This window comes from Heloderma suspectum, chromosome 4 (assembly GCF_057233095.1).
Source record: "Heloderma suspectum isolate Gila_16-S chromosome 4, 16-S_ref, whole genome shotgun sequence".
Lineage (NCBI taxonomy): Eukaryota > Metazoa > Chordata > Lepidosauria > Squamata > Helodermatidae > Heloderma > Heloderma suspectum.
The window spans coordinates 176,344,547-176,357,231 of NC_139461.1; the positions used below are offsets into that span (position 1 = coordinate 176,344,547).

Genomic DNA, 12,685 nt, shown 5'->3' on the forward strand with positions numbered 1-12,685 from the left:
GGCACGGGAAAAAATCCTTTCCCCTCGGGGCTGTTTTCCCGATGGAAACACCCCGCCTCTGGTTAGCCGCACAGGCCCACTTACCTGCGAGGTTGATCCCGTTGCACAAGGTGGGGCTGAGAAGAAGAAAAGACAAAAAGAAAAGCGCGGACCGTTAATTGTTCGAGCAATTAAAGGGGGGGCGGGCGAGAGCAGGCAATTGCTCAGCTGCAATTATGACACAGTCATTTCCCGCGTGTTGAATGGGCTTCCTTCTACAGGGCTTGCCTTCGCCAGTTCTTGTCCGTCATTTCACGCGAGCGAAATCGGCTCGGCGTCAACTCGCAGCGCCACCTTAAAACGCTGGAGCGGCTGCCCCCGGCTCCGCCCATTCGCCTCCAATTACCGCGGCAAACTCTGCCAGGCCAGTCCGGCGGGTGGAGGAGAAGGCTGGCAGGCGAGACCCCAGGAACAATCCAGTTCAGAAAGCGAAGATCGTGGGATGCGCATCTCCAGGCGGATCTAACGCACAGCTCTGAAAACCGTAAGCCAGCCGTACACGCAACTTTAAGCGGAGGGATGCCAAGGCTTTAGGTCTGTTGAGACAGCGGGATCTCGGGGTGGGCTAGCGAGAACAGGGGAGCCCGGGTGGGGATGGGGGCAGAGAGGATCCGATCTGGGGACTGTTGCGAGCGAGCGAGCCAGCGGAATAAGAGAGGAGTTTGCCCTGTCTCTTATACTTGGGAAAAGGGCTTTGTTTTGCAATGCCGAAAAAAAAAAACACACCAAACTGTTATCCGGACGTAGTTTGCCGGATTGTGACTTCTGTGTGCGCGCTGTTGCCGGGCAATTTGTAAAAGTGCAAGAAAGAAGGAGAAGAAATGCTTGGGTAGGATGGCCAGCTGCGATCGAAAGGCGAATGCGGCGCTCGTGTCTTTAATACTTGCGTCGTTTGGATGTCTTTGTGCAACTTCTCCTGACTTGCAGGGCGTGAGAAAAAGTTGCACGCGCGCGCTGGTATTTCTCCTCTCCGGGAACAAAAAGTGCAAGAGCCCTTTGCGGCTCATCACCCCGGTGCGGGGGTCTTTCCACGTGTTTCTTATCGTTCCACGTGCTTCTGTGGTCGGGTCAAGTGTGTAAAATGACAGGAGTTCAGATCGTGCCTGTCCGATCTGTTCACGACTTACTTGAACGCAAGTCTTTGCCAGTCTCGGTATATCTTCCGCCTATCAAATAGGAATAAGTGCTTGAAGGAAATGTTACTGAAAGAGGTATGGCAGTGGCATGCAATAGACTGGAATAATTGCCAGCGATTTTCTGGCCAGGAGATGAAAAATTTCTTCTTCAAGCACTATGCAAAACTTCCAGATGCAAATAAGAAATAAATAAATAAAAGCTAGGATTTTGTAATGCGCTTAAAAAGGATTCTCTGCAACAATGTCTTTTTGTCATTGAGGTCGCAATCCTGTACGCACTTATCTGTGGGTAAACTCCATTCAACGCAGTGAGATTTACTTCTCATAAAACATGCACGCGATTGGAAGTGTGAAGCGCTGTGTGTGTGTAGCTTGTTTGATATCCGTCTCTGTTTATTCAAGCATCAACGTAATTTGTCGTTGTTTGTGTGTTCCTTTCCTCAGTTATCTGTGACCCTGTTCTACTTCGTTCCAGGCTACACTTATTTCTCCTCCCACCTCTTGATAAAAACTTCACGTAATCTAATATTAATATTTCCATTCCTAGGTATTGTAAGAAACGTTCAGCTTGTATTTTAGGAAAATGCACAAAACCGGATTACACTAATGTCAGATAGCAACGAGGTTAATGCATAAAGCCTCCAGTGTGTTCAGTGCAGGACCTGATCTGAACCAGGGTGGTTAGGATGCAATCCTATGCATGTTTAGACAGGAAAAAAGGCCAGCAGTTCCCAGCATGCCCCAGCCAGAGATGCTGGCTGGTACATGCTGGGAGTTGTAGGGTTTTTTTCCTGACTAAACATGCATGCAATTGCACCTTTAGAATGTAATGCCTGTGCTAGGCCCACCAGAAATGAGATATCAGTACTTTTTTAAATTTCATTTTTATTTCACTCTTCTTCCAAGAAGCTCAGGACAGTATATGTGGTTCCTTCTCTCACACATGTTATTCTCACAACAACTCTGTGAGGTAGGCTATGCTGAGTCCTATGACTGAGCAGGGATTTGAACATTGGCCTCTCTGGTCCTAGTCAGAGACTCTAATGCAGAGGTAGGTAGCTTGGTGCCTTGCAGATGCTTTGGATTACAGTCCCCATAATCCTTGACCATTGGCTATGCTGGCTGGGGCTTATGGAAGTTGCAATCCAAAGCCTTTAGAGAACACCAGGTTGCCTATTCCTGGTCTAACCACTATACCACATTTGCATTCGTATCACCTTCATGCTTGTGCTAATTACTTATTTACAGGTCCAGCTACTGTTATTCTGTAGGCTGAGACCAGAATATTGAACAGAATTAATAATTGTATGTGGTATTTGTTTTATTGTTAAAAGATTACCTAATTTCTGTGGACTCTCTTACAGTTATGAGGTTGGGACTGTAGTTAATTAAAAGCAGAAGTGTTGAAACTTCATGATCGTGCGGAAGCGCTGCTCCTTAATCGCAAATAGTTGTTGGTGACAGAGTAAGACCACTCTGTATATACTCAGGAGCATTCTTCTATCCAGGTGCAGACAAATACTGTCTTAGTGGACACAGTGGTGATAGGCTCTAGTAGCCATGAGGTCAGTTGGCTTTTAGGAAAAGACTGGACAGTGTTGAGGAGGATGGGTCTTCCAAGAGTCAGAGGCGTTGTTAGGCACTTCAAAGTTTTGGGACCCAACCTTTCCATTGGTATCAGTGGAAGATCCCCCCCCCCCAATTGCTATGTAATTAAGGAGGATTCTTTGCTGGGCGGTGGGGTGGGGGATGGTACACAGGGAAGGGAAGGTAATCCTTACCTCCCCAATGGGGATCTCCCTGGAAATGCACCCCACTGGCAGCATGGCAGATAAACATAGCAAAAATCTTCCATTGAATGATTTCACCAGTGGAATGATTTTTTCTAAGTTTTATTGCCATGCATTGGAGAGTGTGTTGCAGTAAGCCCTTTTTCCCCCAGCTGCAATCCTCCTTGAAAATCGCTCCTTACATGCCAATTAAGCTGAGAAAAAAGAAAACTTCATTTGGCACCAGTGGACACAGGTCTCTGGGGAATAGATCTGGGGCCATGGAAAATAGATTCGGGGCCAGGGGCCTGTGGGTCCAGGCCTAGCGATGCCCCAGCCAATTGCTGTTGGCCATGATGACAGAACAGAATAAATAGAACAGAATGCCTGTGTGGAGAGGCCCTGTGCCTTTGAAAAGCACGTGGAGGGGACCAAACCACACAGGAAGGATGTTGGCTTCATGACTTGCTTTGTGGGCTTCCTGGAGGCCGAAAGGACTAGATGGACATTTGGTCTGATCCAGCGGGGGCTCTTGTAGGGCAAGTACTAGGCCCTGTCATTAGGTGATGAAAGAGATATTGAACAAATTCTGCACAAAATGGGCATGTGGTTCTAACAGAATTCCTTCTGGCAGTGAGCAAACCACGTGAGCATTAGTCAGTAGTAGCTTATGTTCTCTTGGAGGACACAGGCCTGGAGGATAGGGAGAAGTGAGAAGTGAATAGAAGGGAGAAGTGAAGCTGGAGACAGATGACAGATAACGTTTACTTTCAGAGACTTGAAGGGGGTATGCGAAAAATACCACAGTTGCCCTTAGTCAGTGTTCACTCATCCCGTTACGGGCCTTGTTGACAGGTTTTTGGAGGCCTTCAAAAATCTGCAAGACTTTTGACCTGGGATGAGAGAGTGGCACCAAAGAAGTGAGAGTGTACACCAGGGATGGGGAACGTGTGGCTCTCCAGAGGTTTCTGGACTGCAACTCCCATCAACTCTCACCATAGGCTGTGTGAGCTGGGGCTGATGAGAGTTGCAGTCAACAACCTCTGGAGGGCCACACATTCCCCACCCTTGGTGTACAGTATGGAAAACTATGCTTCTGTCACCTTCGACTCCTTTAGGGCAGAATGAGGAGTTATGAGGGAAATGCAGGGATTGCAGGCCAATGTTTCTCGTGTAATGTTAGTGCAGAGTGGGTGTGGTACTTGCAGGGCAGCATTGGGATGCAGAAGGTTGGGGGGAGCTTAACCGCCAGGCCCTCTTTAAGAATGTCCCTTTCCTGGCTTGTTTTAATTGAGCCCCTCCACCTATATTTAGTATTGATCTCCATCTCAGCAAATGCAGGTTTAGGAACACACGTTTGGTGAGAGAACATTTATTTCTATCAAACGATTGTCCATCTCTTCCCCGGAGTCAGCAGAAAGCCAGGGAGAATAACACATTTAGGGTGTAAAATTCTTTTAAAGAATGGCAAGCAAAACAATGCCTCTCATTGTCAGAGGAATTGACAGAGCTTTGTGGCAGAATCCTGCTTTGAATGCACAAGGCCTCAAATAGTTTCTGTCCCTTTCTTATCTGGATTAGGGCACAATCCTATGCATGTTTAGGCAGAAAAAAGTCCTTTAATACAAAGCCCAGCATTGGCTGGCTGGGGGATGCTGGGAGTTGTAGAACTTTTTCTGTCTAAGCATATATAGGACTGTGCCCTTAGAGATCCGTTTCTGTCAGAACTGTCAGGACAGTGCTAGATTGGGTGTGGGAGTCGCATATCTACATGAGAGGATTAAACTGGTTTAGGGTGCAATCTTCTGCAAGTTAAAACAGAAAAAGACCCTATAACTCCCAGCATTCCTCCAGCAAACCATGCTGGTTGGGGTATGCTGGGAATTCTGGGACTTTTTTCCTGTCTAAACATGGATAGGATTGCACCCTTAATAGTTAATGCCTCTTCCCAGGGGTTCCTGGGAATTGTAGTTCTATTGGTGGAGGGTTAGGGATTTTATGGTATGAAGCAATTTCTTATTTCCTACTAGACTTCTATAGATGAGAGCCACAAATCAGATAAGCCAGTTTGTCCCACTGAGTAAAGTTGTTTAAATACAAGTATACTGGTATAGGTTTATTGCCTGATACTCCTCACTTTTGAAGCATACTGATAACTCCATTGCCATTTTTTTAAGGTCTTGGGTCAGTTGCCTGACTCAGCTCTTTTCCCCACTGCTTTGAAACAGTTTCTTGTGAAATGAAACTGTAACTGAGTAACAGGCTCATTCTGTTAAGCAAGAATCTTACAAAATTTCCTGCTGTGAAAATTATGTGAGGGAGAGAAAGATCTCTCTCAACAATAGCTTTTGATGATGTCTTAAGGATATCTAGCAGAACACATTAAGGTGAAATCCTATACATGTTTAGAAAGAAAAAAAGTCCTACATCTCTCAGCATTCCCCAGCCAGCATGGCTGGCTGAGCAATGCTGGGAATTGTAGGACTTGTATTTTTCTGTCACAGCATGCATAGGATTGCCCTCTAAGTCATCTTTTCTCAAAATTTCTACTTCCTCCACTAAATTACTACACCTTCTAGAACTGCCTTCTAGGGTTGCTTCCAGCTAGGCTTTTATTGTACAGTCACCCTGTCTCATTCACACAATATTGTGGGGCACCAGATGTCATGGTTTTCCATTTGTAACCTTTCTGTATTTTCAGTCTTCTTCCGTTTTTCTTCTTAACCAAAAAAAATTTGTTGAGGGAAGTCTGGAATAGTTGAAAAAAGTTGATTGATTGGTACAGCTAGGAACTCATCATCTGGAAGCATGAGGATTCTCACATGGATGTGGGAGAGCACATCTGCATTACAGAATTACACTGGTTTAACAAAAATTTGCAAGCTTTCGAGTTCTCCAGAACTCGTCATCAGGTACAGAAAGCTTTGTACCACTTAACCTGTTGAAGAGTTCTGGAGAACTTGAAAGCTTGCACATTTATGTGGAATTTGGGTTGGTCCTCTTAGGGAACAATCCTATCCATGTTTATGGAACAAGGTCCTACAACTCGTGGCATTCCCCAGCCAGCACAGCAGGCCCTTGGTATTACCAATATGGATTTGGGATTTCCCCCCCTCGTGGTCCAGCATGGCTATCTTTTTTTTTTTTTTTTAAACTGGTTTAACAGTAATTCCTTCTTCTTGGGGAACCCCAGGAATTGTAGTCTTGTGTGTGAGTATGGGGACTGGGGGTTAGGGATCTCTAATACATAATTTGTAGTGCCCTAACCAAACTACAACCCCTAGGAACCTTTGAAAGAAGCCATGGGTAAAACTAGTATAGAGTTTATACATGTTCATAACTTAGATCTGCTTTGTGTGAGATATCTGTCAGTTCACCCCAAGGACAAAGCCTCCCCCAGAGGATAGTGTTCTACGGTTTGAATATTTCAGGCTAGGCATTAAATAAAGGATAATGTTTTTTAAAATGTCTAACTCATAGAGTTTTTTGCATTTCTCAAAATGTCTGTAAAAGGCAGATGTCAAGTTTAAAATGTAGATGAATAACAGATGCCCCTATAGTGAACAGCCTGATTCTATGAGTTACTGAGGCATTCGCTCATGGGATTTTGTTTAAAGGAGAAGTTGCAGCCATTGATTCTTCTGTGAGTGCTTTTGCCTGGTGCCACTTGAGATGGGTCCTAGACAGAGATGGAGAAGGGGGCACCACTAGTCTCCAGTGGGCTGACTTCATTCTTGCAGGGCCATCCTCTTCTTTTTTTAGAAATAGAATCCCTGTGATCAGGGTTGGTGTAGGCATGGTCGGGCAACTGCCAAGGGTCCATACCGCAGCAGGGGCCCACTGACAAGAGCCTCCTGGAGTTGCTCCTCCTCTTCATCATTGCTACCTGCTTGTTTACCTGACTCTTGTTCTGGCCCAGACAGTGGCGGTGGGGAGAAGAAGGAGCTGTGGATGCCACGGCCTGCTTGCTCCCTGGCTCTTAGCCTGCCAAGCGAGCAAGTGGACGCAATGATGAGACAGAGGAGGAGGGGCAGGAGTAGCTGCTGATAATGGTGGTGAGAAGGTAGATTCACTGAAGGAGGGGGGTGCTGAGGGTGTTTTGCCAGAGGGCCTCAAAAACCTGGAGCCGGCACTGCCTGTGGTCCACCAGTGTGCTTTAAATTCATAAAGCAAGATTTATACTCAGGATAGTATAGTCACTTAGTACTTAAGGCATGAGTAATCTGTGTTAAGTGATTCTGAGTATGCTGTCTTGCTTAAGATCTTGCTAGGTCAGATAAACATTTACCTGGTCCAGCATTCTTTGCAAGAATATCTGCAACCAGCAGCAACTAGATGATGGTCCACCAATGCATTATGATCTGTCGACCTCTTTCACAGGTGGCTCACAACTCAAACTCATAGCCACTCTCTAGGGACCTTGGCAACATCAGGAACTAGATCGGGGCGGGGAAGCTCTTTCAGCCCAAAGGGCTGAATTCAGTTCTGGAGAAGTTCTCAGGGGCCACATTCCAGTGGTGGGTGGAGCTGAAGACAAAGGGGCGGGGTCAGAGGCAAAAGGGGCGGGCCAAAAATACAAGCATATTATAGCTTAAAGCTCTTACTGTCAGAGAAGTAACAGTACTTAAGCCTTAGGAGAGGCATTTCAACCTTTTAGAATGGGGAAAAACTACATAGGCTGGGATACCACCAAATGATAGGTAGTTGAGGGAAAGGGGGTGGGGAAACCCAGGAGGGCTGGATTTGGCCCCAGGAGGGCTGGATTTGGCCTGAGGTTCTCATCCCTAAACTAGAGAGCCACTGCTACCCTACATGGACTACGCCTAGCAGGAAATGTGCAAGGTGGTCCCTCCCCTGAGACAAGCCTTTATTTGAGGGAAAGTGGTGCTCCTGAATAAAGCCAGGAAGAATGTCCCTGCTTGGAGAGAAGATTACATTTTATTTATCTATTCATTATTTATTTAGTGTTTCTAAACAACTGTTCAAATGTCTATCCCAAGGTAGTTTACCCAAAATAAGTCAGTCGACAACAACAATAAAGTGACACAATTCAGTAAAAAGCACTTGATTAAAACAATCAAGTAGAACAATACAATAATTCAACAGGAGAATGGTGTATTTCCTTCCAAGGTTTAAAATACATTTCACTTCATTCAATAGAATCCACTGACTACTCAGAAGTAAGTCCTGCTTTGTCCAGTAATGCCTAGTCCCAAGTGAGTATGCATAGGATTACTGGACGTATTCTTATCAATTGGCACTGTGCCACCAGATCCCGTATCTATCATTTGCTAGGCAGAATGAATAATCCACGAATGTGATTTATATCTTAGCTCCTACTGATGTAAAGAAATGGACAAACATCAGTCTGAAAAAATAATCTACACCCGGGTTGATCGTTAGTCATAGTCTGTGGAATGAACACTTTGTAGTAGCCGCAGGTTACAGTAACTTGTTTCAGCACAGCTGTCTTATCTTCCTTGGCATATCTATTGTCACATTTCCTTATTATTTTATTGATCAGAACAAATTCTGTTTTTATCCAGATGTGTCAATCAAGAATGCTAATAAGCCTGAAGAACTGAAAGCATCAGTTTAAGGCAGAAAGGTGTGGTGGGCCAGTTGAATCTTGGCAGATTCAGTTGAAATCTGGATTTATTTTATCAAAATGACAGAGGCAAAAGTTGTTAGAGCAAAATAAAATGCCCCCGTTCCCTCAATACAGGTATGATCAGTTTTCCTCTCTAGCCCTCTTCAGTCATTACTCATGTGAAGAGAGTAAGTGTGTATGGAGTGGCTGCAGGGCTAAGTGTGAACGGAGGGTAAGTGTGTACGGAGTGGCCATAGGGCTGTGATTTAAGCTTCGCCCCCATCACCACATGGCATGTGCAGGGTGCTCATAAGTTCACCTGAAAGTTCTCCAGTGTGTGGGAACCTCCAGGAGAGGGAGACGAGAAGGGGAGCAGGGCCCTTCCACCTGCTGAAAGGCCTCCCTCATTGACTGTCTTCTCCGTTGACTGTTACCACCAGCAGCCATTCCAGAAAGTTGAGCTGAGGGTGGTGAGAGGGAGAGCAGGGCCGTTCCACCAGCCCGGCTGAAGGAATTAATTTCCCCCTTCCCTTCCCTTCCCTTCCCTTCCCTTCCCTTCCCTTCCCTTCCCTTCCCTTCCCCTCCCTTCCCTTTCCATTTTTCTTTGTGTGTTGTGTCTTTCTAGATTGTAAGCCTGTGGGCTTTTAAAAATTGATTATACATAAACCACTCTGGGAGCCTTTTGGGCTGAGGAGAGGCATAAAAACACTTCAAATAAAGAAATAAATACATAGTGAGCAGCTGGTGTGGGCACTGTGATGATGGGGACAGGGCTAAAAGTGTGGCCCTGTGGCCGCTCTGTACTTGCTTTCCCTGTTCATGTGAGTAATGGCTGAAGAGGGTTCCAGGTATCCCCAGATCTTGTGAGGGAAATGTGAGGTGCAAATATTTAGCCTTTGTTTTCTATACAGACTCGGACTATTCGACTGTCTGGCTCAGCAGTATTGCCATGCCAGCTGGGAGTGGTTCTCTAGGATTTCAGTCAGGAGGATTTCTGGTGATGTGAGGGATTGAACCTGGGATCTTTTGCATTCAAAGCATGTGCTACCGAGCTACTGATGACCCATCTAGGGTAGTGTTTACACAGTTATTTTATTATATTCCATGTAACCACTGTGTAGTGACTTGCAAGTTAAGTTCTGTAAAGGCAAAACCACCCTTTAAATATCTACATTTTTGTTTGGTATAGCCGCAGTTCTTTTCCTAGTAGCTTGGGTTAAGACTAGCTTTACTTTAGAGCAGGGGTGGGCAACTTTGGTGGTTTGTGGGGGCTACATTTCTCCCTCCTGGAACTCACAATGAGCCTGATGCTGCTGGGTATGTAGTGGTGGGAGGGGACCCTGCAGGGGCAGTAACCCCCCCCCCACCGATGTAGGACTGTGAGTGGCCCATGGGCCACATGTCTCCCCTCCCCACCTTAGAGATTTTGTTTTCTGTCCCCTCCGCGCTTTAGAGATTTAGTTTTCTGTCAAGTATGATAGTATTTGGATTTAGAGATATTCTATTCTGTCAAGTATGATAGTATTTGGCAGTACTAAGACATATAGATACAGAGGTGTGATCAATAACTGCATGTATAGCCAGAGTTTTTTTGAGTTGCTGTAGAAGGTTTGACAGTCAAAGAAGCAATCCAGTTTTTCAACTGAACAGTGGCTTGCGTCTTCAGGGTTTTTTTTTCTTCAAAGCCAGCAGTGATGAAGGTTTTCCAGAGGTGTGGGACCACCACTGAGAAAGCCCTATGCCTAGTCCCCACCAGCCTAATGGCTCTTGCTGGTGGATCAGAGAGTAGGGCCTCTGACGCTGATCTTAATGCTTGGGCAGTCTCATACAGCTCTAGGAGGTCTTTAAGATAATGTTGTCCCAAATTGTTTAGGGCTTGAAAAGCCAAAAACAATGTTAACCATGTCTAACTTTGCAAACTGCCCAGAGAGCTTTGGCCATTGGGTGGTACAGAAATGTAATTAGTAACTAACTAACAGTAGGGGTAGAGCTGTTCAGATAGGACTAGGTTATTATTCCTACATTATAGATCTGCAGCTGAGAGAATGTGGCTTCCCTTTGGCCATTCATTCTGATCTGAGTTTTTAATCAGGAACTTCCAGTTCATAGCTCTTGTTCCTAACCAATAGTTCCTTGCAGCAGTACTTCTGAGCATTGCAAGAAAGCCAGAATTAAAGTATGCAACAGATGCCATGATTTAGATTATCTGTGCATTTGCTCCCATATGAGCTAGGCCGCTGCACTCTCTGTTAGTTAGCATTACTAGGTAAATGTGGAGTTGAGAATGCCATGTTTGCCCCCTAACATGTAGTTCTTTTCTTAAAGACCAGAAGGACTAATGTTGTATTTGAATCACCATTATTATGCTTTCCCAAAACTATGCATGCATTGAAAGGGATGGGCAAACTCCCCTTGGGAAGTCTTGTGGGAAGCCTCTCTGTGAGGCCTCTGTTCCTCTCTGCATCTTGAATGTTACATTAGTATAATCTTGGGTGCCGGTGACTCTGGGAAATATAGTTTGCCAAGGCTTCTGAGTACTTAGTATGGATGCCATAGCCCTGAATGCTAGAGTCCTGAAAATCAAGAGTTTGTTCTTTGTAAAATGAAGTGCAGTAATTTCCCAGTAACTGTACAGCTGTAGTTTAAGATCAGCTTACTAAGCAGGAGCTTAAATAAACAGACAGTAAACCACAGTTCTTTATTCCAGACATCACAGGTAATTGTGGTTTAGTTAAGCCAGGATGCAAGCACAGAGGAAGGAAGGGAGCATGTATTCTTGTTGCTTGTACCAGGTTGCTAAATTATTATGGAACTGAGCATCCGAACTGGGCTCATGTGTCTTATGAGCTTCTGGCTGAGTGGTTTCTTGGAACAAAACACTTTTTCTAGGGAGGAGATTAATATACCTTTATAAGCGGAGACAGACACCTATGGAACATGCTTTGAAAGAGATACATGCTTCGACACCTTCTGAATAGAGCAATAGCTCTTTTCCAGGATATAATATGGTCAGTTTGGAACTATAATTTGCATCCCTTCATTCCTTTTTTAAGGGCGTCAACAGCCTCTTGGCCTTCTTAAGGAAGGCCAACACACATATATATTTACAACACTAGGAAGTTAATTCAGTGCTCAGAATATATTTCTGGTGCATTATTTGACCTCAGGTCTTTTCATAAGTACAGTCTATTTGTTACCCTGAAGGAAAGGGCAAACAAACACAATGCATTTTCTTATTCAAGATATGAAGGCATCACTTTTGAAAGTGATTATTGGCCTGGCTTGCATGTAACATTATAGTTTCTAAGCAGCTTGAGCAGGAACAGCTAAACAAACCATGGACCTTACATCTGTGGTTTGTTTAATGTGACGTTTGATCCGGGAACTCTGGCTTGCCTCTTCCCGAACAAGCCAGAGTCATAAGTCATGGTTTGTTGCTGGCGTGTGAGTCTGGCTTGTTGAGAAAAAGACAAGCCAAGGGTTCCTGTTTCATACGTAACGCTAAACAAACCATGGGGAGAAGGTCTGTGATTTGTTTAGCTGCTTCCACTTGCAGCGGGAGCAATCAAGCAGCGCACTTAAGCAGGCTGCTCGTAAGTGATAAGCCAGGGATCCCTTGGAACATTGGCTTATCGCCGGGTCCAAACTGGGCCATTGTGACAGTGTCTTGTAACCTGTCTATGTCCTTTGTAGGGCTTGACATATGCCAGTATGCTCCAGTGAACTACATATTTGGTTTCAACCAAGGTTCAAATTATACTAATGGGCCAATTTAGAGGTGACACAAAGGTAAGCGTTTGCCCCTCCATATCCACTCAATGGGTCGCTGTGCAGCCACTGCAAGAAGACTACAAAATACTGTGTTGCTTTCGGCCTTCAGCTGGAACTATTATGTTAAAGTCTTTGTTCTCCATTTGCAGATATTTGTATCCATATGCAAAGCAAGTGGCTCTTATGTATCAATATTCTTCCCTGTTTTCCTAGCCAGGACTTCGGCTGTTTTGACCAGGGTGTTGGTTCCTTATGAAAGTGAAATGAGCTGTTATAGCTGTTTAAAACTGTAGATATGGACATGTTTATAATAAGAGAATGGGCATTGTGAGTATGGCACGTTTTGTGCCTACCTGGCCCATACCTGTTTCTAGTGGAAC

General features: G+C 44.9%; 1 protein-coding gene across 1 annotated transcript in view; it reads left to right on the forward strand.

Moving 5' to 3' along the window:
- Positions 1–406: 406 nt before the first annotated feature.
- The window catches only part of PLA2G4A (phospholipase A2 group IVA), a 143,996-nt gene continuing 131,717 nt past the window's right edge, over positions 407–12,685 (forward strand). Inside the window, exon 1 of the mRNA XM_084851403.1 lies at positions 407–523. The gene's annotated coding sequence lies outside the window, so the exon portion shown is untranslated. The remainder of the gene's footprint in view (positions 524–12,685) is intronic.